We start from the raw sequence: 24,014 nt of genomic DNA on the forward strand, positions 1-24,014 counted from the left end.
GACCCCATCAGGGTAACAGCAAGGCATGGCATACATGCATGAGCAGGTTAAGGCATATACAGAGAATATACAATGTAGACGCGCAGGGACGCGTCCCCACACTTAAGACCTTAACGGATAGGGTTAACCGAGCAACAGGGACCTAGGACCACACACAGACCATCCACTAACGTCCCCACACTTAAAACATGAACGTCACGAAGAAACCAAAGTGGGAGGGTTAGAAAAACTTAGCCCATTTGGTCAAGAATCATAGTTGATTGTCGATAGCACGTCCTGTATTGTTATCAGCTCTGCTGGAGGTACCAAGGCATCTTCTCGGCACACGTCCGTCATGGCAAGGACCATGTGGCAGCACCCAAGGAGGTAGCTGATGGAAAGAATCGCAGGAAATTTATCGATGATGAGGGATATTACACTCCACTCACAATCACTCAAATGAAATGAAAGAATCGTCACTCGCCCCATGACTAATATCACTCGAGGAAGAATAATTAAAACCCATATCTCATACCCAGGTTAGGAATCAATAGGGGAATGGTGCAGAGGGAGTATGCTAGGGTGCACAGTTGATGGTGCATTAGTGCATCCAACCCGTCTGGCATAAGTGCAAGGAGGAAGGCAAGGGAGCCTTACAGTGCAGTGTACAGAACAGGGTGATGTGTATTGTGATGATGGCAAAGACCCATCCCGTGGGTGCACAAGGAAATGGGAACATACCTGACTCCTAGTGTCGTAACGTCCCTCAATCTCACCTCTCGGTAATTGATTGAAGAAACTCCAGTCGCACTCATCCCACCCTCTGTCTCACGCTCCGTTGATAGATACAGGAGGGCAACCTTTTCCTGAAACCCGTTGATGTAATCCTCACGGTCACTTGTGCAAAGGTTGTATGCCTTGTGCGCATTTGATGGTGCAACTGTGCATCCCGCCCTGTGTCGGCATACGGTGCAAGAAGGAAGGCAAGGGAGCCTTATAGTGCAGTGCACAAGAACAAATTGTGCTTTGTGCATTGAGAGGCCCATCCCGTGCGTGCAACACTTCATTCACACTACTCACCTCTCATTTGATTTGAAGGGAAAAGACTGGTCTCTCGCCTCACCCTCTGTCTCACACTCTGTTGATAGATAGAGAAGGCAGCCCATACTCACATCCCCATCTGGTTAGGATGAAATCTCACGTCACTCGATTGTTTATCGATGAAGATCGCGTCATTAGTTGTTGAAGAGGCATACCCAGGGAGGTAGCCATCAAATCGAACATTGTGTTAGATAGGACATGTCGTCTGTGAGAGGACAGGTAGACACTTTGCAAAGAGTCCCAGAACACAGCGTACCAAGGGAGGCAGCTTCGAAATTGGATCCTAGGGATATCAATCAATGAATCCACTTTCTGGACTGCTGGGTGTTGCCATCTTTTCCACAGCCAGCTTCTCGCCCAAGGGTGTTTACCACCTTTTCTCGGAACGAGGCTTGCTATGACAGGGAATTGCTTCCTTTTCTCCCATAACAGATTTGTTTTTTTTTTCTCTTTTTTTCTTGTCTTCCCCTATTCTCGAGGGTGTTTCCACCTTTTCTCGAAGAATAGGTCAGCATGACACGGACCTAAGTCCTTTTCTCCCATGACCAATATGTATATTTGTTTTTTTTTTTCGAATTAAGCAAGGGAATGGTAGAAAGACCATTTGTCAGAACCAACCTCGCCACTGTCGCTGGTGGAAAATAGAAGATAAGAGATCAAGGCTGGAAGGGGGATTTAAGGGGACAGAGCGTTGCGTCCATCTCATCAGGAGTGACTGAAGAACGGCTATCAAAAGTAGCATCATAAGAAGTACAGTGCCGTGCTAATGAGGGAAAAGATCAAGTGACCGTAATTGTCAAGATCCCCAAGGAGGGAAGTACTTCTTCAGGCGATATCCATTGATCAGAAAGGGATCATCAGAGGCATCAACGGTCTGTACTTGGACAGAGCCATTAGGGTTGACGGCAAGTACCTTATATGGGCCCATCCACCACTATTGGAGCTTGCCAGGAAACTTGCCAAATCGTGAATCATAGGCTAGGACCAAATCACCTTCTTTGAACTCCTTGTGCTTGATGAAGTTGCCATGGTAAGCCTTACGTCGAACTTGCGTGGCTTCCATGCACTCTAGAGCCATCCTACGAATTTCGTCCAAACATTCCAGGTGCAGGAGACGACATTGCAGTGAATCATCGTCCCCCAAACGCTCTTTGATAGCCACTCTCAAAGAAGGTAATTCCAGTTCAATAGGGAAAACAACTTCTGTACCATACACCAGCTAGAAGGGTGTTTGTCCTGTTGTTGCTTTATGGAAGGTTCTATATGCCCAGAGGGCCTCTGTAAGTCGATCATCCCAATCACGATGATGTGCGGCAATTGTTCTTGTCAGAATCGAGCAGAGGATGCGATTGGTGACTTCGACTTGGCCGTTGGCTCTGGGGTAATAAGGAGTGGACTTGCAATGGCGGATCTTATACAACTCTGTCAATTCTTCCATGACTTTATTAAGAAAATGAGTGCCTCTGTCACTTACAAGCTCTAGGGGACTGCCAAAACGGGTGATGATATTCTCATACATGAACAGGGCCACGCTGTTACCATCGTCCTGCTTGAGGGCTTTAGCTTCACACCACTTTGTGATATAATCCGTACATACGAGGATGTATTGGTTCTGCTTCCTTCTGGTAGGAGGATCGATTGGGCCTACGAAATCAATGCCCCACTTCTCAAACGGCTTCAAAGGAAGGATAGGCTGCAGTGGCATGGAACTTGTCTTCGTGGGTTTCCCCATTCTTTGACAAGCATCACATCTTTTACAGTAATCATAGGCATCCTTGTGAATGGTAGGCCACCAGTAACCTGCTAGCAGAGCCTTCCTGGCTGTGGCTTCTCCTGCAAAGTGACCTCCACATGGCTTGTCATGGCAAGCCTTCAAAACAATCCCAATCTCATTTCCTGCAACACATCTTCTGAGCACTTCATCTTTGCCTTTCTTGTATAGTGCGCCACCTAGCAAGGTGTAGGGGGCTGATGCCAGCATAAGCTTGTTCCTCTCCCGACTAGAAATGCCAGGAGGGTATTGTTGGGTTGCCAGTAGATTGGCAATGTCTGCATACCAGGGAGTTACAGTTTCTACTAAGAATAGGGAAGCATCAGGGAGGTCTGGATCATCCTGCTCCTCATCTGCAGTTTGTGGGATACGCGACAGATGATCAGCCAGAACATGGGAACGACCAGGCTTAGTAATCACCTCAAAGTCGAACTCCTGGAATAAAAGGAGCCATCTCATCATTCGTCCTTTCACATCTGCTTTGTTCATCAAGAAGGACAGGGCCTCATGATCCACATAAAATTTAAAGTGGGTGGACAGGAGGTAATGGCGAAACTTCTCTAGGACAAACACCATTGCCAAGCACTCCAGCTCTGTCACTGTATAGTTCCGTTCCCTATCAGTGACTTTTCAGCTTGTGTAGTAGATCGGTTGATCCAGCTTCGAGGAGCCCTTATGGCAGAGGACAACACCTAAGCCTTCAATTGATGCATCAGTGTGTACATGGAACTCTTTCGTCCAATCAGGAGGTTGCAGAATAGGTGCCTCAATCAGACACTGCTTCAGAGTGTGGAAGGCTTTGTCACATTCTTCCGTCCAAGTAAACTCTACATCTTTCCTCAGAAGCTTGTGCAAGGAGGTTGCCTTTGTTGCAAAATGGGCTATGAACCTTCTGTAGTAACCCACATGGCCTAGGAATCCCCTCAACTGTTTGAGGTTAGTGGGTGCTGTCAGAGCTGCGATCTTTTCGATCTTTGCAGGGTCTGTTGATATCCCTTGTGCAGAGACAATGTGGCCCAATAGAACTCCAGAAGAGACCCCAAAGATGCATTTGTCGGGGTTGAGGGAAATCCCATACTCCCGGCATCGGTCAAAGCATTGTTCTAGGTGTTCCCAGTGTTCGCGGATCAAACTATAGACACAGAAGTCATCCAAATATACCTCAATAAAGTCGTGCATATGATTTTGAAATGTGGCCATCATGACTCGTTGGAAAGTAGCAGGGGCATTGCAGAGCCCAAATGGCATCACTCGGTAAGCGTAGGTCCCCCATTCTGTGGTGAAGGTTGTTTTGGACTGGTCTTCTTCTGCGATTTGGACTTGGTTGTATCCGCTGAATCCATCCAGAAGGGAATAAAGTTCATGTCCTACCACTGTGTCCAACAATTGGTCTGTGAAAGGGATAGGAAAGTGATCCTTCTTTGTCTTGGAATTAAGCTTTCGGAAGTCAACACATATTCGCAATTTGCCATTCTTCTTGGGTACAACCACAATGGGTGAAACCCATTCACTATTTGCCACTGGATAGATGAACTCGGCTTCCAAAAGCTTCAACAGCTCCGCTTTCACCAATGTGGAATAATTCGGGTTCATTCGCCTCTGTCGTTGCCGTACTGGCTTGGCATCAGGCTCCAAGTCAATATGATGTTGACATATTGTGGGATCAATCCCCTTTAGGTCTTTGTAGGACCATGCAAACACGTCCAAATTTTCTTTCAACAAGTTGTACAAGGTTGACAACTCCTCTTCTGGGAGACTGCTACCCACCTTCAAGTGGCGTTCAGTGCCATCTGCATCCACAAAGGTTAACTGCCTTTCACCTTCTACTTCACAGATGAGGTTCCATGGACTGCTTCTGGATATAGATCCGATTCCTTCAAGGGAGTGGTGTCCTCTTCTGATGTCCCACTAGAACCAACTTCTTCTTTTGGTGGAGACTTAGGTTGCTCCTTAAGATTTTGAAATGGGATTAGAGCTGTTTCGGGTTTGGTTTCAAAATTAATTACCTCTTGGCTTGAAGACTCCTCTTCTGAAGATGACACATCTAGGAACGTCACATAACAGGACCCTCTGATGGCTGTTGGGTTGGTGGGACTGATGCTTGTTGGCACGGTGCATCATCATCATCTTTCTTTGGCAAGGATGGGTGAGGATGGCATGAGCCACTGTTGAAAGACGGCTTGTTCTTCTTAATCCACTTCTTATAAAGATTTTGCATATGAGAAGATCCATTTACCATACCAAATGGTACCATCACCATTCTGTCCCATAGCATGAGCTCATTTGCTTCTGATGCTTCTGGAACTTCTTCTCCATATATATCCTCTTCAGGTGGGATAGGTTCTTCTGGCTCATTTTCATAACCTTCTTTGTCCATATCATATTCATCCTCTTCTGTCTCTGTCTCTGCTTCTGCTTCTGCTTCTGTTTCTGCTTCTGTCTCTGCTTCTGTCTCTATAGGAGCTCTGTAACAGAAGAACAGATTCTCTGTTTCCTCTCCTGCCTTTGTCTCTGTCTCTGTTATGGCCATGTAACAGGGAGAGCAATACATCCATGCTTCTATCTCACTGTCAGAAGTGATTTCAGAAGTCATTCCTGGTTCAGGCAGGAAGTATTCACCCATTGATAATGACTTTGCATCTTTTGGAAGTCGCCTTACAGTATCCACTGTTAAGGAATGTGCCACTGTTTTCTTGGGAAGGATCTGTTTGACAGCATCTTCGTCTGCTAATGTTCCATCTGTAGCCTCATTAGGGGAGTTAGAAGATAATTCCAAGGAGGTGGATCCATGTCCTTTTTGAGAACCATACAGTTTCAACACCACTTTGTTGGGTCCTCTACCCAAGGTCATGGTTCCTTTAAACCAATCCGTCCTTGCTCGAGCTTCAAAAAGCCATGGTCTGCCCAGTAACAGAGGATAGGATGTACCATAAGAGTTTGGCTTCACCACCAGATAGGTTAGCCAATAATCTTTTCCAGCCACTGTAGTCTTCACATATGGGAGAATGCCCAAAGGCTTGATTCTACTCTGATCCACCAGTCTGATGAGCCATTGGGTGGGTTGCACACCTTGTAGGCCTAGATCCTTCATTGTCACATCCACCATAATGTTTACTGATGAACCACCATCAATTAGTGCATTTGCAATGAAGCAGCCTTCTATCCACACGCCAGTCTCTGGGGTACCCGGATCTAGGAAAGCGTTAGCCACATCCACTTCTTTTACAGGCTCTGGAGCCTTGTTGGACTTTGTTGCTGTTGAGGAAGCAATCCTTAAACCACGTCTTCTTGTCAGTATACTTTTGAACCTTTTTCGGCAACTGGGCGACAACATCAATAATTGTCGGAATGTAAGGTTTGGTTTAAAGGTATCTAGATCTCTGACCAGATCGTATTCCTTAATAGGATCCACTGGCTTCTCTAACCGGTTAGGGAATGGGGCAACACCCATTTTCATTTTCTCTCTTTCTTCCAATAGAGAAATTACATGAACTTCTTCTTTCATTTGTGGCACTTCCTCCTCTTCTGTCTCCTGGACCTTTGGTTCTATCTCTGTAACTCTTTGTGGCACTGTAGTACTCTGTACAGCACTGTTAGGCTCTGTTCTGTTCTGTTCTTCTGGTGGAAGATTGAACTTCACTTTTCTGGCAGGAGGATTATGTTCTTTCTGGATAGGTGGTTTCTTCTGCTTTGCACAAGTGATGGCAGCAACTTCCAATTCCACTAAATTGGAGGCAGGCTCTTGGGCCTTGGCCGGACTATCAGTAGTACTGTTTTTCACTAGGGCTGGGCTTGGACAATCTTTTGCAGTGTGGCCTTCTCCTTTGCATCGACTGCATAAGGGCTTGTAATCCACTGACCTTCTGGAATTTGGACAATTTGGTGAGATGTGTCCCTTTTCTCCACATCTATAACACTCCACTTCCGATCTCTGACCACCGCCAGACTGTCTTCCTCTGTAACTTTGAGAGGGAAATCTTCTGGGTCCGAAATTAGGACCAAACTCTCTAGGCTTGGGTCCAATATCTTGTGTTGTCATTTTGGATTCCAGCAAGTTAAATCTTGCGTCTTCTTCCTTCCTTCTCCTATCATGCATCTCCTTCAGAGAGCAAATGTCCTCTATATGGTTCTTCCGCAAACAGTAGGAACAGAAGGCCCCAGGAATAGTTGGTTTTTGTGTACATTCAGTGGCTAAATGGCCTGCTTGATGACACTTACCACACCAAGTATTTGACCGCATCACATCTCTTCCTGCTCCTGCAACGTTGGATATGCTAGCGGTGTTCACTTTCAACGTCTGTAGCTGCTCTGTAATCACATCCATCAACTCCTTTTTGATGTTTGCAACTGAGTTGGATAAGTAATCCTTCAAGCTTTCTCCTCCGGACGTATTGGCAGTAGGGTTTTGAGGAGTCTCTATAATTACTACATAAATGGGTTGGGCTGGTACAGAGGGTCTCTGTTCTGGTTCTGATTCAGAGCTCCTGTTTGAACTGTTGGCTGTTGGCTCCAATTGGTAGGATTCCACTGTTGCTGCTGATTTGGCATGGAGGAAATTGGTTGGGGCCATTGTTGTTGTGGTTGAACCACCATTTGAGGCATGGATTGTGGCCACTGTGGATTTGGTGCACTGTACTGTGATACCGGGGGCATCTGTTGGTAAGGGTAGGGAACAGTCCCAGGAACTGCATTGGGTGGATACATCATTCCTGGCATCAGAGGAGGTAGGACTCCTCTTCCTGTATTCATCGCTAGTCTAGCTTCCACTTCATCGTACAGTCTTGCACCTTCTGTTGCAGCTTGCAGTGTGGCTTGTCTTTGCAGCTCCACAAACTTACGGACTTCTGGTTGTAATCCTCTGAGAAACACCCCCTTCTGAATGCCATCATCTAGATTATGGTTAATCCATCTCTTCAGGATGGATTCCATTTGTGAGACATAAGCTTCTACTCTTTCTTCAGAAGATTGACTTAGGTTCATAAATTCCTCTCGCATCCGCTCTTCAAAACCTTCCCGCCTGAATTTAGTGAGGAAGGCCAACTTCAGGTCATCCCATGTGCCAAAAGTTCATGCTGCTTGTCTCTCATACCACTGAAACGCCGCGCCCTTGAAAGTGGCGGGGAATATTGCTAACCAATGCTCAAGGGTTCTGGCATTGTTAGCTACACACACTACCATAAACTCTGCTACATGAAGATCGGGGTCTTCATTGTACTCTCCCTTAAAAACTGACAATGGAACTACATTCGCTGGCCTGTCATCAATATTTCCAGGACGGATCTGGCTTGGAAGTGGACCTCCAGCAGGAGGAGGAAGGGCTTGATGTGCCATTGGGACTTCTGTAAAGAGTTCCGCAAGGGTGTCAAAGGCGGCTTCTGCTGCGAGCTTGCTCTCGGCTTTGATTCTTGCTTTCTCTCTTCTCACGTACCTCTGGACTCGTTCTAACGCTTGCCTCTTTATTGCGTCATTCATCAGGGGGTTGGCTCCACTAGGTTGTTAGTGCTCCACAGAGGGTTAACAAAAGGCTTCAGTCTCTGGAGGACTCTCTTGCCAACATTTCTTCTACTTCTTTCTTTTCAACGTCCCTGAATTCTGCTTTCATGCCACTACACAGGGGAAGGTATTCGGTTCGGAAGGTGTCAAAATGCATATGTCTGAGCATTGTGGTGGTGCCATCATCATAGTAATGCCAGCTTCTGATGGTTTCAACAGTGTATGTTGTGAAAAACACTATGTCTACCAACTTCCAGTGGGTTGCTAATTGAACAAACAGAAGATTATTAGTATACCAAGGATCCCATGTATCTTGCTATTGAGCGTCCACGAACAAATTTCAACTTTTTTCCTTCTTGTCTTTGTGAACCTTTACAGACCGAGACTCCTGAAGCTTCTTCACAATCTCCCACTTGATAATCTCTGGAAACTTTTCAATGAATGCCAAATCTTCCATGGATGGTCATTCTCTCTGTTTCTGCTCTTCAGTTTGTTCCCAAACAGTTTGCTACCAAGATGCAAGTTTCTGCTGCTTCAATAAGAAGAGGAAACTGTCCACCTCATAGAGCATGCATCATGATGGTGATGTGTTTCCGCCATTGTGGGATGAACTTCTTGTGGAAAGTGGCTTTGATTATGAGGAATTTCAACTCTTGAGTGGAAGAAGGAACTTTACAAACATCCATTGAATTCTTCTCTTCTTGGCAATGCCATTTCCTTCATTTTCAGCCTCTTCTGGTGCTCGTTGATGGCAACATTCCCCGGCTGCGCACCAAAAACATGGAGCCCCAAGAGGAACACCAAGGAAAAGGGAATTCTCTTGCAAGAAAATCTATCTTGTAACATCAACAAGCTTGTTTATCATGTTTCATATGATCACAATGAAGAAAAGAACACCAGGCACAACAAATCTTCATGCAGCATCATGTAGATCTCCCACAATTTTGATAGAATCAACCATATTCTTCAATATCTTCACAAAATCCATCAATAGAACAAAGAAAGCAAAGGAATACACCATCTTTGAATGGAAATACATCACATAGTATTCATCTTCAATATCTTCATAGTCTTCTCTCTCAATCTCTCATATACAATCACTCTGTTTGAGTAGAATTGGCTATCTCTGACTCTCTCTCTCTCTCTCTCTCCATCAATAATACATCATATCCTCACTACAATCTCTCAAAATCACTCTCAATAATCCTTCTTAGGTCGTGGATACCCCTCCCAAGAGGTATGTCTGATATGAAGGGTCACCAGAGCCACTACAGTGTCCTTTCATAGCTCACTACTGTCACTTCACTCTAGTCTTCACTTGAGTCTTCAGCAGCTACTTCTTTCACTTCTTTTAGCTCTTTTTCACTTGTATTCACCTCTTTCCAAGGCTAGAAAACTTTCCCAAGCTACACTCTCATCCATCAGAACACATACAGAACCATACAGAACAGTCACAGAACAGTACCAGAACAGCTACAGTACAGAACAGAACAGAAACAGAGACAGAGGCTCTACAGAAGACCTACAGAAGGTTACAGAAGATCATCAAAACCACATAACTCACTCTCAAACCATTCCATACTCTCACAAATCATTCAATAAGCTTTCACAAGATCTCAATCTTCATCAATCAATACTCCCTCCCTCCTTACAGAGGACAATCAGAACAAAACAGAGCAAAACAGAACAAAACAGAAGGTATACAGAACCAATCAGAACATCACAGAACCATTAATAAACATCATAAACTTCCAAAACACAATCAATTTCATCCAAAACACTCTCAAACCACTTGCAAACCAATCAATCATCTCATAAAATCAACCATTCAGCTCTCAAAAACAACAAAAATCAGCCAAAAAACAAGTCATTTTAACTCTCAACATTGCCTTGTACATCCGTTGTAATAAAAGATTGATTGATACTTTATCAATCAGAGAAATAATGCAACCTTATTTTTTTTTCTTGAAACCTCTGAAATTGCATTTTAACTTTAGCATGGGAAGAGAGTTTATTTGAGAGTTGTTTCAATAAACTAAGTAAGAGATAATTTGAGTACTGAACTCTATTATTGACGCTATATAGATTTGTAAAATTTAACTTACGAATTGCTCAAAATTTTCCAAAATCTTGCACCCACAATAATTCCCAATGAAGCTCAAGAAAAAAGGAATCTTTTGAAGCAAGTCAAACCTCTAGAGTTTGATGGGAAAGGCGAAAATGTGAAAGTTGATGCAGAGATTTGGATCAAATCTATGGAAGATTATTTTACTGCTGCTGGAACTATCCCAGCCAACCAAGCCATGATAGTTAAGCTAAAATTAATTGGCGAAGCTCGACTTTGGTGGAAGCAGTGGTGCTGAGATCAAGGTGTCCTTGAAAATACCATTACTTGGGATTTGCTAAAAGAAGCTGTAAGAGGAAGGTATTTACCTCTAGCTTATCGCACCCAGAATATGAACGAGTTCTTTAATTTGAAGCAAATGGGACTGACCTTGGAAGCATACTACTCCAAGTTTGTTTCTCTTCTTAAATATTCACCCCCCATGGATACTATTCAACAAGTGTCCAAGTTTTGAAATGGGCTAAATTATCCTCTGAACACTCGTTTAGAATCAATGTGCCCCATAGACCTCCAGGATGCTTTGATTCGAGCTGCTCCTATTGTGCGGGAAGTACAATCAAAGCCTAATAACAATAAGTTCTGGAGCTACAATAACCAGAACAAAGGAGGATTCAAAGGTCAAGCAAAAAGAACCCAAGGACAATTTTTCCAAGGACAAAAGAAGAAGGCAAAATCCAACGCAGTTGAAAATTTTGTTCCTACCCAGGGAAACAGGGATGGTCTTAGGTGCTTCCATTGTAATGAGACAGGACATTTCAGGAGAGATTGTCCAAAGCTTGGTAGGAACCATCACCAAGGCCAATTTCGAGGTCAAGGCAGAGCTGCCCAAGGCCGTGGTCATGTAGCTATGGCAAGAGGAAGAACATCAAATATTATCCTAAAAGAGACTAATAAGGAGGAATACCCTACTATGGAAGAAGATATTGAAAGAGTAACTGTTCATGCTGCATTCCATAGAAAAGGACCAAATCGTCAATATTCGGTAATACAGACACCGGCTAGTCACCAAGGTAAATCATTTAAAGTTTTGATTGACTGTGGAAGTACACACTCGTTTATTTCACCCAAGTGTGCTAAGAAGATAGGTATAGATACGATAAATGCATCAAAGTTGCTTGTGGAATTAGCAAATGGAAAGGAAGTAATTTCTACATAGCAAACTGCCAAGGTAGATTTTAACCTAGGAGAAAACCTTTCAAGTATGAGGTTTAGAGTAATGAACCTAGGAGCCTATGAATGTTTACTAGGAATGGATTGGCTGATTCCCAATGATGCTCATATCCATTGTGGAAAAGGTCAAGTCACATTTCAGGATTTGAATGGTGAAATAGCAACTACACAACGTGAAATAGGGAAACCTAAAGTTCAATTAGCAAAAGCTTCTCGAATTGTGAAAGGCTTGAAGAAAGGATTATCTGTTTACTTGATCAAGCTTAACAAGATAAATCAAGATGGTCATGCAAAAGAAAAACCATCCTGGTTAAAAGAGTACTCTGACATATTTCCTGAAGAGCTAATTGAGTTACCTCCGGAAAGAGAAGTTGATCATGAGATCAAACTTGTTCCAAGAGCTGCTCCAGTGGCAAAAAGACCTTACAAAATGTCTATTCCTGAAGCCATTGAACTAAAAGAGCAACTCAACAAACTGCTAGAACAAGGGTATATCCGGCCAAGTAGTTCACCATGGGGAGCCCCAATATTTTTCCAAAAGAAGAAAGATGGAACTCTCCATCTTTGTATCGACTATCGAGGGCTAAACCAGGTGACAGTAAAGAATAAGTACCCAATCCCAAGGATAGATGAGCTTCTTGATCGTCTACAAGGAGTAAAGATATTTTCTAAGATTGATCTTCGGTCAGGATATTATCAGATTGGAGTCAAGAACGAAGATATTCCAAAGACCGCCTTCAACACAAGATACGGTCATTTCGAATTCATCGTGATGTCATTTGGGTTCAGAAATACTCCAGCTACTTTCAATAGGTTAATGCAGGACATTTTTAGACCTCATCTTGATGATTTTGTTCTTGTATTCTTTGATGACGTCCTAACTTATTCTAAGGAGGAAGAAGATCATGAACCACATCTTCGTACTGTCCTAGAGACAATGAGAACACACAAGTTGTATGCTAAGGAGAAGAAGTGTGCGTTCTTCAAAAGGAAGATTGAATACTTGGGATTCATAGTGTCTGTTGAGGGTATATCAGTAGATCCTGCCAAGGTCAAGGATGTTCAAGATTGGCCACCCCCAACCACTATCAAGGAAGTGAGAAGTTTTCTAGGTCTAACAGGATGGTATAGGGTATTCATCAGAAACTATGCTCAAATTGCAGCACCTCTTACAAATTTACTTAAGAATCAAGTTGCCATTAATTGGATGCCAATCGAACAGTCTAACTTTGAGCAACTAAAGCATAGTTTGGTAACTGCTCCTATCTTAAGGCTACCTAACTTAAGCAAGGAATTTGAAGTTGTCACAGATGTCAGCTCTCTTGCATTGGGATGTGTACTAATGCAGGAAGGACATCTGTAGCTTACTCTTCAAGAAAATTAAAAAACCATGAGCAAAAATATGCTACTCACGACCTAGAGTTATTAGCTGTGATTCATGCTCTCAAATTATGGAGACATTACTTGCTTGGAAATAAGTTTTCCTTAGTTACAGATCATAAAAGTCTTAAGTGGATTTTTACTCAGCCTGATCTTAATATGAGGCAACGACATTGGATCGAGGTTCTACAGGAATATGACTTTGAAATTAAGTTCAGACCCGGTAAAGAAAATGTAGTAGCAGATGCCCTTAGCCGTAAAGCCTTCTTTAATGCTCTTATAACTGAAGAACCATCTAGGTTAGAAACTTTGGCTACAATGGTATCAATGCCAACTAATCTTATCATCAAGTTGACCAAGGATGAAGCAAATAAGGACCTAGACTATCAACAATTGTTTTGGGAAGTTCAGAATAAGGAAGAAGATCCCAAACTCAAGACTAAGTATCAGGAATTCTCTATAGATGAAGACGAAGGACTTGTTTATTTCAGAATGAGACTATGCATTCCTTCAAGTCAGACTCTCAAGAGAAGGATACATTGGGAAGCACATGATTCTCCTTTTTTCAGGACACCCAGGGTATGCAAAAACTCTTAATGCTACCAGGAAAAGTTATTACTGGCAAAAACTCAAGGGTGATGTACTTAAGTATGTCACTGAATATCTAAATTGCCAAAGGGTAAAATCTAAACGTGTCAAGTTACTAGGAAAACTCCAGCCACTTGACATTCCCCAGATGAAATGGGAATTTATTAGCGTGGACTTTGTAGTTGGGTTACCTTCTGTACAAGGAGGATATAACTCAATAATGGTGATAGTAGATATGCTAATAAAGGTCCCTCATCTTCTCCCAACAAAAACCAATTACAAAGCTTCAGATATTGCTAGAATTTTTGTAAAAGATATTTTTAGGTTACATGGGTTACCTAAAAGGATCATCAATGATCATGATTCTCTTTTCACATCACACTTCTGGAAGAGTTTATTTGAAGCCATTGGAACCCAACTTTGTTTTAGTACTGCTTATCATCCATAAACTAATGGGCAGATAGAACGAGTTAATTAAGTAATTGAGGATATTCTACATGCATATTGCAGTAAGGAACCTAAAAGGTGGATTCAGTATCTATCCTTAGTGGAATTTGCCTGCAATGCCTCCTATCATCGAAGTATTCAGATGACTCCATTTCAGGCACTATATGGTCAAGATTGTCATATGCCACTTAATTTTTGCGATCCTACTCTAAGGGTAGAAGCCTCAAGAAAAATGTTAGAAGAAATGGATGATCAAATCAAGATCATCAGACAGGATATTCAAGCTACCAAGGATCGACAAAAGGCGTGTGCTGATCTAAAAAGGCAAGAACGAATCTTCAAAGAGGGAGACATGGTCTTCATCCGTGTCCATCCAAAGAAGTGTTCTCTGTCTTTAGGAGAATTTAAGAAGCTAAGTCCAAGATATTGTGGACCCTATAAGATTCTCAAGTGCTTAGGACCAAGCGCTTACAAGATACAACTCCCTAAGAAGATAAAAATCCACAATGTATTTCATGTTAGCTTATTGAAAGCATACGTAGCTAACCCTAACCATATCCTTGATGATGAACAAGTTGTAATACCTAGCCAAGGAGTCCTTAAGCTACAACCTGACAGAGTAAGGTTAGTTCAAAAGTTAGTTAGTCAATTAATAAGCTAGTAGGGTTACTAACTAAAGAAAAGAAAAAACTAACATTAATAACTAACTAAAAATAAATAAATAAATAAATAAATAAAACTGAGAGTCGTAACTCGATATTTCTTATGAAATAACAAGGACCGTAGCCACCCTTTATGGAAGTTATAACGTGAACAAAATATATGAGCAATATTAATCACTAATGTTAATTTGTGTAATAAGGATGGTCTAAGAATATTAGACTTTTGGACAAGACTAGAATATTTTAGATAATTTAAAGATTATCTTAAATTTAAAAAAAAAGAGATATGGAGATTTCTAAAACTAGATGTCATTTAAAAGAAAAAAAAACAAGTGATGTGTTAGTTAGCTTGAAGATTTTATAAAAAGAAAAATAAAGAAAAGTGACTGGCGAAATTACGCGCGCCACGATCGCAGTCTACAGGCAATAGACAGTACTTCAAACATAGAAAAGAAGAAGGAGTGAACTAAGAGCTTTCTAATCAAGTGTCTTGGAGTTTTACCCCCCTTTCGAAGCCAATGGAACTATCAGATTTATGATCTGAGCATCAGATCACTGATCTTTCCAAGATCCCCCTCCACAAAGAGCTCCTCCTCTCAGCCACAACCCTTCTTCTCCAATTCACTATAAATAAGAGGCATGGGGGGCACTTAGGGAGACATAAGGAGACCCTGAGAGGCTGCAAGATAGAAGAAGAGAGAAAGAAGTATACTCCTTCAAGAGGCTGTGAGAAGAAGCTAGAGAGAGAGAGAGAGAGAGAGAGAGAGAGAGAGAGAGAGAGAGAGAGAGAGAGAGAGAGAGAGAGAGAGGAAGAGAGTTAGCTCAAATTCCTTGTCTCGATCTTTAACTAAGCCATATTCTCTTACCCTCTCTCATCTCAAATCTATTCCACCTTCCCTATCTCTTGAACCACTCATGAACGATGGCTTCAAAGCGACGAAGTGAAAAAACCATGGGAACCAACACAACTGGTCAAGCAACAGGTATTGCCAATGATACGGGAGTGCCCGAGGTTGCAGGAGTTGCCACTACGAATGGAACATCGGGTGTGGCTAATGCGAGCGCGAGTAAAGACGAAGTTCTTAATGTCGTCATGCTGCCAAACCATGTTATTCATTACTAGATTATTATTTTGCTATATAAGATAATTACATAAGATATTAGCTTCCATATTCTTGACTTATACAAATTGATAACTCATCTAGAAAACATATTAGTACAAGCATAAAACAATTAATCACTATGATTTGTAGCTAGAATAATTGAGATTCTAAGTCATAGAATCAGGATAGAATTAATTGCCAAAGGTTATTGTACATATGTCTTTATTGCGCATTTGATATAGTTATGGTCAAATGCGACAAGGTTAAGAGTTGATTAGTGATGGTTATAGAAACTGATTGTCTATTTAGGAATCCTATAGGTCATCTCGTTGAGTTATTGACACAATATATTTCCTTAAGGGATTTTGCTTATGTTGGATAAGTGAACCCAAATGGAAAACTCATGCCTTGCTTAACATGTTATAAGAGGTGTACTCAACACTTCTTTATGGGGAGGAGATTCCTCATTAGAATGTAAGGTTACCTTAGGATAAGGTCGACCTTGGGTATGTGAAGCTCTGAATTACATGTTGGGATGATTGTCATTGCATCATTTGATACACATTTGAAAGGACTGTTTGTGTTTGCTAGAATCTAGATTTTTTTGATTGAAATTATTGTCAAACAGAATAAAAGGAAGGATCGCGCTAGGCTACCCCCAAGCTAGCGGCAAGACCCTAATCCAAGGGGGTCATGATTATCGCTACAAGAGGCTTGGGCTGGCTTCATAGGTGAAAGGTCTGTCAGTAGGGATAATCTTGGGCAGTAAGAATTGTAGGTGCCAGAGGGGGCTCTGGCTGTAAATCCTGCATTGTTCCAAGAATCTGATGAGCCCCTTCATGACCTAGGATGGGATCATGGAACCCTAAATACTAGTTATGAGGGTGGAATCTTGGTGGACAGAATATCCTTATGGAATTTTATGTATCTTTCACTAGGACGGAATGATGGAAATTGTAATAAACTTCCAATATGATAAAGAAGTTTGCTTTATTGTTTGAATTGTATGCATGTTTGTGAGATAAACTACGTGAAGGAACCTGTGATTTAATGGACTAATTAAGGAAGCTGGTTGTATATGTTCCAATAAATGTATTGTAGGTAATTAAAAAAACTAAAGATGACCCATCATCAATGGAAAGCGGGTGGGCGTAACCCCCGATGGGTCCGTCCAATGATGGTAGGGTGGTCCCGGTTAGCTGGGAGCTTTTCTAAATCGAAAATAGAAATCGGAAGACGGTAAATTGACCAACTAATCATTAGGTAGAACTGACTTGCATTGTTTCAGGGGGCCAGAATGGGATTTTGCCTTATGGGCAGGAGGGTTGACGTACCAAACTCCCCTCCATCTCCCATTTTCTTTGAACCAAGTTCAATGGCAAGTCCGCTTCAGATTGAGTAATCATCTAAGAAGTGGGACTCGGAATTACTGACGCTAACTGGCTCCTAGGAGACCCATCTGATTTTAGGAACCCAAATCTTCACGTCGATCCTAGTGGGTTCGGTCGGAACTCTCCCATTGCGAAGTAGACTCGGTAGGGCCTAAGTGACAAACCCCGTGATGTTCCAAGGGAGCACCGGGTGGCATCATTTACGGGAAAACCTACTGATGGACTACTAAAAGGTGTACCGTGGATTGAGACTAGTGAATTGAGACTACTAAAAGGTGTACCATGGATTGAGACTAGCGGACACCTCACAGAAAATACCCCTCTTCAACCTCATTTCCATTTTCTCTACCCCTTGGTACACCTTTCTTCCATATAGCTATATTGCTAAGAAAATTACTGGCAAAATTTGTCTACACGACCACCAAGTCTCCTTGAGCTACCATGTTAATTTTGCCTGACATCCATGACTCCATGAGGTCGCAAAAATTCAAGAAGCCCATTTGAAGCAAAAGAAGTAAGAAATGCGGTCGATGGAGAAAATGACGTAGTAGGAATTGGCGAAACCCCTTTACTATAAACTTGATAGAGGTAACATCTCGTCGGTTTGGAAAAAAATAATGTTTTATAAGCTTATCGCTATATTTGGCTTTAAATGATTGTAAATGCATTTTAAAGAAGATACATATGAACTGTCGCTTAGGAAAATGGCCTAAGTAATATAATAATAAACTATTTAGTGAAAATACTCTTTCACTTGAAAAAGGATTATATGCCTATCACAAAGAAAATATCGTAATTATGGTTTATTTCATGATATTTATTGTTATTTCGTTAATGACACGTGTGATTTTAATAACTAAAAAAAGGTAGACGATGTTAGGGAAGAGAATATTTTATAATTTTCCCTTGAAAGTGACTATCTCTATTTCATTTTGCTAATGATAAACAGATGCATATGAGTCTTATAATAATTTATAGAAAATCATTTAGATAATATCATGGAATAATCAATGCATTAAATCAACAAAAAATTGTATAGGAAAATATATACTAGACGGGCATAAGTTAGGTGCGTAGTAATATAATTCGATGTCTAAAAGATGAAAGAAAAATTATACTTATGATTTTTGCATTGCTTAGAATAAAGTTTTCAGAAAAACAATTAGCATTGCATTTATGACATAGCTAAATGAAAATTGATCTTCCTAGATAATGTTGAAAGTTTGACAAATGGTCAGCCATCGTCGATTAAACCATAGAATACAAGCATAATAAAATAAAAATTATTTTCTTGCTGAAAACATACACAATGTTAATAATAATGGTTATATTAGCGAGAGCGTCAATATCATGAGTCGACCCACATATGAATCAACGAGAAAACCTTACCTAAAATATCGAGGATGTTGAAGTAAAAACAACTATGAAATACTCGACAACCTTGAAACTATCAATATTAGGAAATTAAATAAATATCGAAAGTTTGTAAGACTTATTGGACATTGATAAGAATTTGTCGATACAAGTTCCAATGTCTAAACAGACTTGGAAAAGCATTTGAAATCTTGCTAAGTGTGGGTTAGGGTAGGGCAGCGCATGAATTGCATCCCATAGGTATAAATGCCATATTATCTTTTAGGGCAAAAATATCAAGTTTTCCTAAGGATAAAATAGACTTCAGATTCGCGAAATAACTTGCAGATCCGAAAAAAGAGAGAGTTGCAAGTACGAAGCGAAAGCCTAAGAATAAGACGGGACTTTAAAAGAGAAACCCTAGAATTGGATGGGGCTACTTCCTATGCTAAAAACACTTGTTGCCGTTTCTTTTTTAAATTTGTGCATGTATTGATGGTTGCACAAGAATGATTAATTGTGCTTGTAACAGTTAGATTTGATTGTAAATATATAACTAGGATAATAAGAGGAAAGATCGCACTATGCCTCCCCCACGAGACTGATGCGGAACCCTACTCCAAGGGGGATTGTTTTGTACTGCCACGAGGAGCTTTGGACCAGCCTCGATGGTGAGAGATTGCTCGGTGAGGAATCCATTAGGCAGGAGGAGACATGAGTGCCAGGGGGCTCTGGCCGTAAATCTCTCGATCGCTCCTAGGAAGCGCTTGACCCTCACGCGAATCAGGATGGGATCCTGGAGTCCTCGGTACTAGTGAAGGGACGGAGATCTTGGAGGGTTTGCTTTCTTCTGCACGGACAGAAGGGATTTTCGATGAACGAAGGTTTTATCTTCTACACAGGCAGAAGGGGAAAAGCATTGTAAATAACTTTTGCAAAATAATAAATAAATATATTTTTCCAAAAGATTATTTTTGTCTATCTTTGTGTTGTGTCATAAAATTACACAAAGGAACCTATGATAGCGGGTTAATTAATGAAACTACTTTTATGTGTCATAACTTAATGTGATAGGTAATTAGAAAATTAAAGAAAACCGTTTGTGTAAAGCGGGTGGGCGAGATCCCTGATGGATCCGTCCTACGGATGGGTGGTCTCGGTAACCTAGGAGCTTCTTTCAAGAGATTGAATGAAATGTTATTTAGGAGAAATTAGGTAGAGCTGAGCATTGACTTACCTAGGGTTGGGTCTTAAAACCTTGATCAATAATTATCTTAGGGAAAGGTGTAGTGGGTGTGCCAGAACTCCATTAAGGTTCCCTGAATCTTGACCAGTTTTGCTGGAAAAAAGCATTGCACTCCATGAACCAAGGGTAGCTATGATCGCTCCAATTGGATAAGAAGCCCTTGTGGGACACCTCTGATGGAGCTAATTGATGCATCAAGACCTTAGTTATCAAATTAGGACCTCGAGCTTGCAGGTTAATCCTTGTGGATACGGCCGGTACCTCTCGTTATGGGGTGGACTCTGGGAAACCTAGATGATAGACCCTATGCATTCTTGTGAGTGTCGGGCGAAGCCATCTAGGATAGTTCCCCAATGGACCACTAAAACGTGCTACTAGGGAACTGTTAGGTAGGCACATGACAGAAGCAAGAGCAAGAAGCAAGAAGAGAACACGCTTGGCCACACATAAAAATGAGCTTCTTTATTTATTTCTTGATTTATATACATGCCCTTATTCCCTCATTGGGCAGCCATCCCCTTTTTGGTTTGACATTTGTCCATTTTTCTACTCTCTTTTTTTCTCCTTCCTATTAGCGTAGGCCTCAACCTGCGCTCATTAATTACAATTTGCACAGAAGAGGGCTCGACACTCTTTTACAAAATGAATTGTAATGCCCTAGGCACTCTTCTCGCTAGCATATCATGGGCACTTTTTTTAATAATGTGTTGGTAGAACGATATTATCCATATCAGGAAAAAAAGGGGAGGAGGGTATATACAAAGCCTATAGCTAGGCCAATTTCAAGACATCATTCCTACGTCCTTGACAAGGCTCTATAGAATACTCTAAAGACCTTATCTGTGGTCTGACAGCCTTTAAGCACTACCAAGAATTCTCACTTGAGCCTAGCCCATTGTTACGGGCTAAAGTTTTCCTATTTCTATCAAAGACTTTCTCATTTCTCATTCTCCATATCTCTTGGAGAGTCACTGCTCTAGCTACATTCCACATTTTCATTGACTGGTCATTTTTGTTGCCCCGGTTACCAAACAACACCATCTTGACATCACTTTGCTCAACAAAGCCCGCTCTCCTAATCCAAGTCTATAGTTGTCTCCAAACTCCTCGTACCTCCTTGCATTCCCAAAAAAGGTGCCTTACTTTTTCTTTCTCACGCTTGCACAACCCACAGAGTGGTGAGACATCCATGGATTTTCTCAGCCTCACTCTTGTGGAGAGCTGGCTCATTACAACCTTCCAGAGGAAAAAAATTAGCCTCTTGGAGGGTGTGACCTGCCTTGTTCTTAGGACACGGCAGATGCAGGTCCTTTTCTCAAAATGAGAGTGCCATTTCTTCCAGTATTTTCAACTCAAAGTATGTGGGAGGGATCCTCTTGACAAAATCCTTACTACTCTCACATTTCCACAGTATCTTACCTGTTGGGCTAGCCATAAAATTGGTAATGTTAGCCTCTAGCACAAGCTTGGAGGTAGGCCATACTGCCTTGCGCCTGCCCATTATGCCTTTCACAAAGTCTCTTTTTGTACTGGATAGGGTAAACTTCTCTGCCACTTCAGTGATGCTCATGAATTCCATTCTGCATGGGTCCCATAGATCCTCCCACTTGTTCATACCTTTGTTGGCCTATCACTGGGAAAGTAGAGGCCTTTCTTGGAGGGGTTTGCGTGGAGGGTTGAATTCCTCCTTGAATGTCTAGATTTCTTGCTTAAGAGAGGAGTCACCCCTTCGATCTTGTGCCCCTATCTAGTTGGTTGTACCAAGCACCTCTTGCCATGCATGTGTTAAACCTTATGCAACCTGTGACAGTGGGATGGTTAGCTCCTTCCCCGCTAATAGCGTGTTAGTCTAGGAGAGGTTGGGGAGCCCGAGGCTCTTTCTTCTGCTAACTGCTGACTAGTACTTGATGAGGAGCACCTGTGGTTGACTCCCTTCCATCCTATTGGCGAGACTGAATAGGAGGGATCTCACTTTAGAAGCTAAGATTTGGATGCCAAGCCCACCTTTAGTGTCTCTAGCTGTGATCAAAGGCCAAGAAATAGCTCTCTAGCCATGTTGACTAGCCTCCTTATCCCACAAGGCGGTAGAGAAAAGCCTCTCAAATCTTGTTCATGTAGCTCTACCAAAATGGAGGACCATGGCCAAAAAGGTGATTGTGGGCACCAACATTATCTTAATCAGCAGTAACCTCCCAATAAAGGAGAGTTGCATTCCTCTCCATGTCTTGACTTTGGCCTTGAACTTTGATTCCATCCAATCCGCCCTTTGTTTCATGACTAGGCCTACCCCTAGAGGGTAGCCTAAATATTTGAACACTTGCCCATGCTTCATCAACTTGAAGCTGAGGTCCTACAGCCAGGGGGGAGGTTCATTGTAACCAATATACACCAGTTTAATCTTTGTATGGCTAATACGAGAGCCTGATAGATCTGAAAACTTCTCATATACGTGTAGTAGCAAAGCATTGATTGACTGCAACTCTACCTTCACCATATTTGAATTATCGTATGTGAAGAATTGTGCAACAAAGTGCTTGCCACCAGGGATTGGAAGGGCCTTAATTATGCAATGCTGGACCTTCAGCTCTAGGTTTCTCAACAATGGGTCTGTAATGACAGCAAAGAGGAGTGGGGCAATTGGGCATCCTTGTTTGACTGACCTCTTGATGCCAAAAGGGGGGGACAATATGCCATTGACTTGTATTACAACAGAGGCGGTGGTAAATAAGGTACCCACCATTTGCATGAACATCTTCTCGAAGCCCATTGCTTTAAGAACCTCCATGACAAACGTGCCATCCTATCCAATTGTAAGCTTTGTCTAATCCATATTAATAAGTACAAAGTCATACCCCAAGGTCAATGCATGATCTATTGACAGGATCAGGTTTAGGATCACATCATGGATCCTTCGACCTTGAACAAATCCATGTTGTTGTGTATGAAGTATTCTCCCAAGTATGAACTTAATCCTAAATGCCAGGGCTTTGGCATAGATCTTATAACCTACTCCCAACATCATGAGTGGTCTCCAGCTACCCAATTTGGCCTTGTCAATTGATTTTGGAATGAGCTTGATTAAGCCTCAGTTCATGGATGCTGGGAACTTCCCCTCCTTTTTGATCTTGCTCATCAAGTTGCAGAAATTTAAGAAGCACACACTCCACAGTGATTGAATCACTTCCATCAAGATGCCATCTATTCCAGGTGACTTCCCCCTAGCCATTTTGTCAACCACATACTTTAGCTCTTCTTTAGAGAAAGGGTGACCTAGTATAATAGCCTCCCCTTGAGAGACTAGGCCCCTACTCGATTGTAGGAAAGCTACCAGCTTAGCATCGTAGTCGTGCGGGACGTCAACCTCCAAGCCTACAATAGTAGAAAGGTGCTTAGTGAAGGCTTGGGTGATATCTACACTATCCTTTAAGGTCTTCCCATTGCCTTCATCAATCATGGTGATTAGCTCTCTTTGCTTTTTGATTTTAAGTGCTCTAAAGCATGCTACACTAGGTGCATATCCCATGACATACCACATGCTCTTCAATGGGATCTTAGTTGACTCTATCTTGTGCTTCTGTGGAGCTTCTAGGAACCCTTCCACCTCCATTAACAAACATTGTAGGATTGGGTCATTCGGCTACACGTGTAGTGAGCACAATATGCATTTCTTAGCATGGCTACCACCTTCCCATCTTTCCCATCTCACTGCAGCCTGTTTTCTACCATGTTGCTTGGCAAGGTCAGTGATGCTTCTCATGTTTTGCTCCCACTTTTGTGCATGGCCCTTTGCATCACCCCTATTCTCAACCCATGTAGTCTTGAGCTGCTCATAAAAGGCTTCTTTCTGTAATAAAGAGGTGTTAAACTTAAACATTGGTGGGCTCTCCCTAGCCTTTGCATTGTGGCTAGCCTTAGAGTGCATAGGAGGGGCGTATATCATGGTGCACTTATTATTGTGTGCTTTCTTTTTACATTTGAGACTTTTTCTTGCACTTCATGTCTTTAGATTTTTTCTAAGTGTGCCTTTCTTCTTCATTTTCCTCTTGCCTTGAGATTGTCTTCCATTTTTGATTTCTCAGCTTTTCCCTCTTGGTCTTTCGAGGGTGTAACAATTCGTGTTGCTTAATACTTCTCTCCATAGAGGAAGATATCCCTTAGAGACTTTAGGAGATTGGGCCTAATCTAGGTGGCCTAGGAAGCCTAGT

Source organism: Lygodium microphyllum, chromosome 17 (assembly GCF_053477565.2).
Source record: "Lygodium microphyllum isolate KBCC chromosome 17, Lygodium_microphyllum_v1.1.10, whole genome shotgun sequence".
Lineage (NCBI taxonomy): Eukaryota > Viridiplantae > Streptophyta > Polypodiopsida > Schizaeales > Lygodiaceae > Lygodium > Lygodium microphyllum.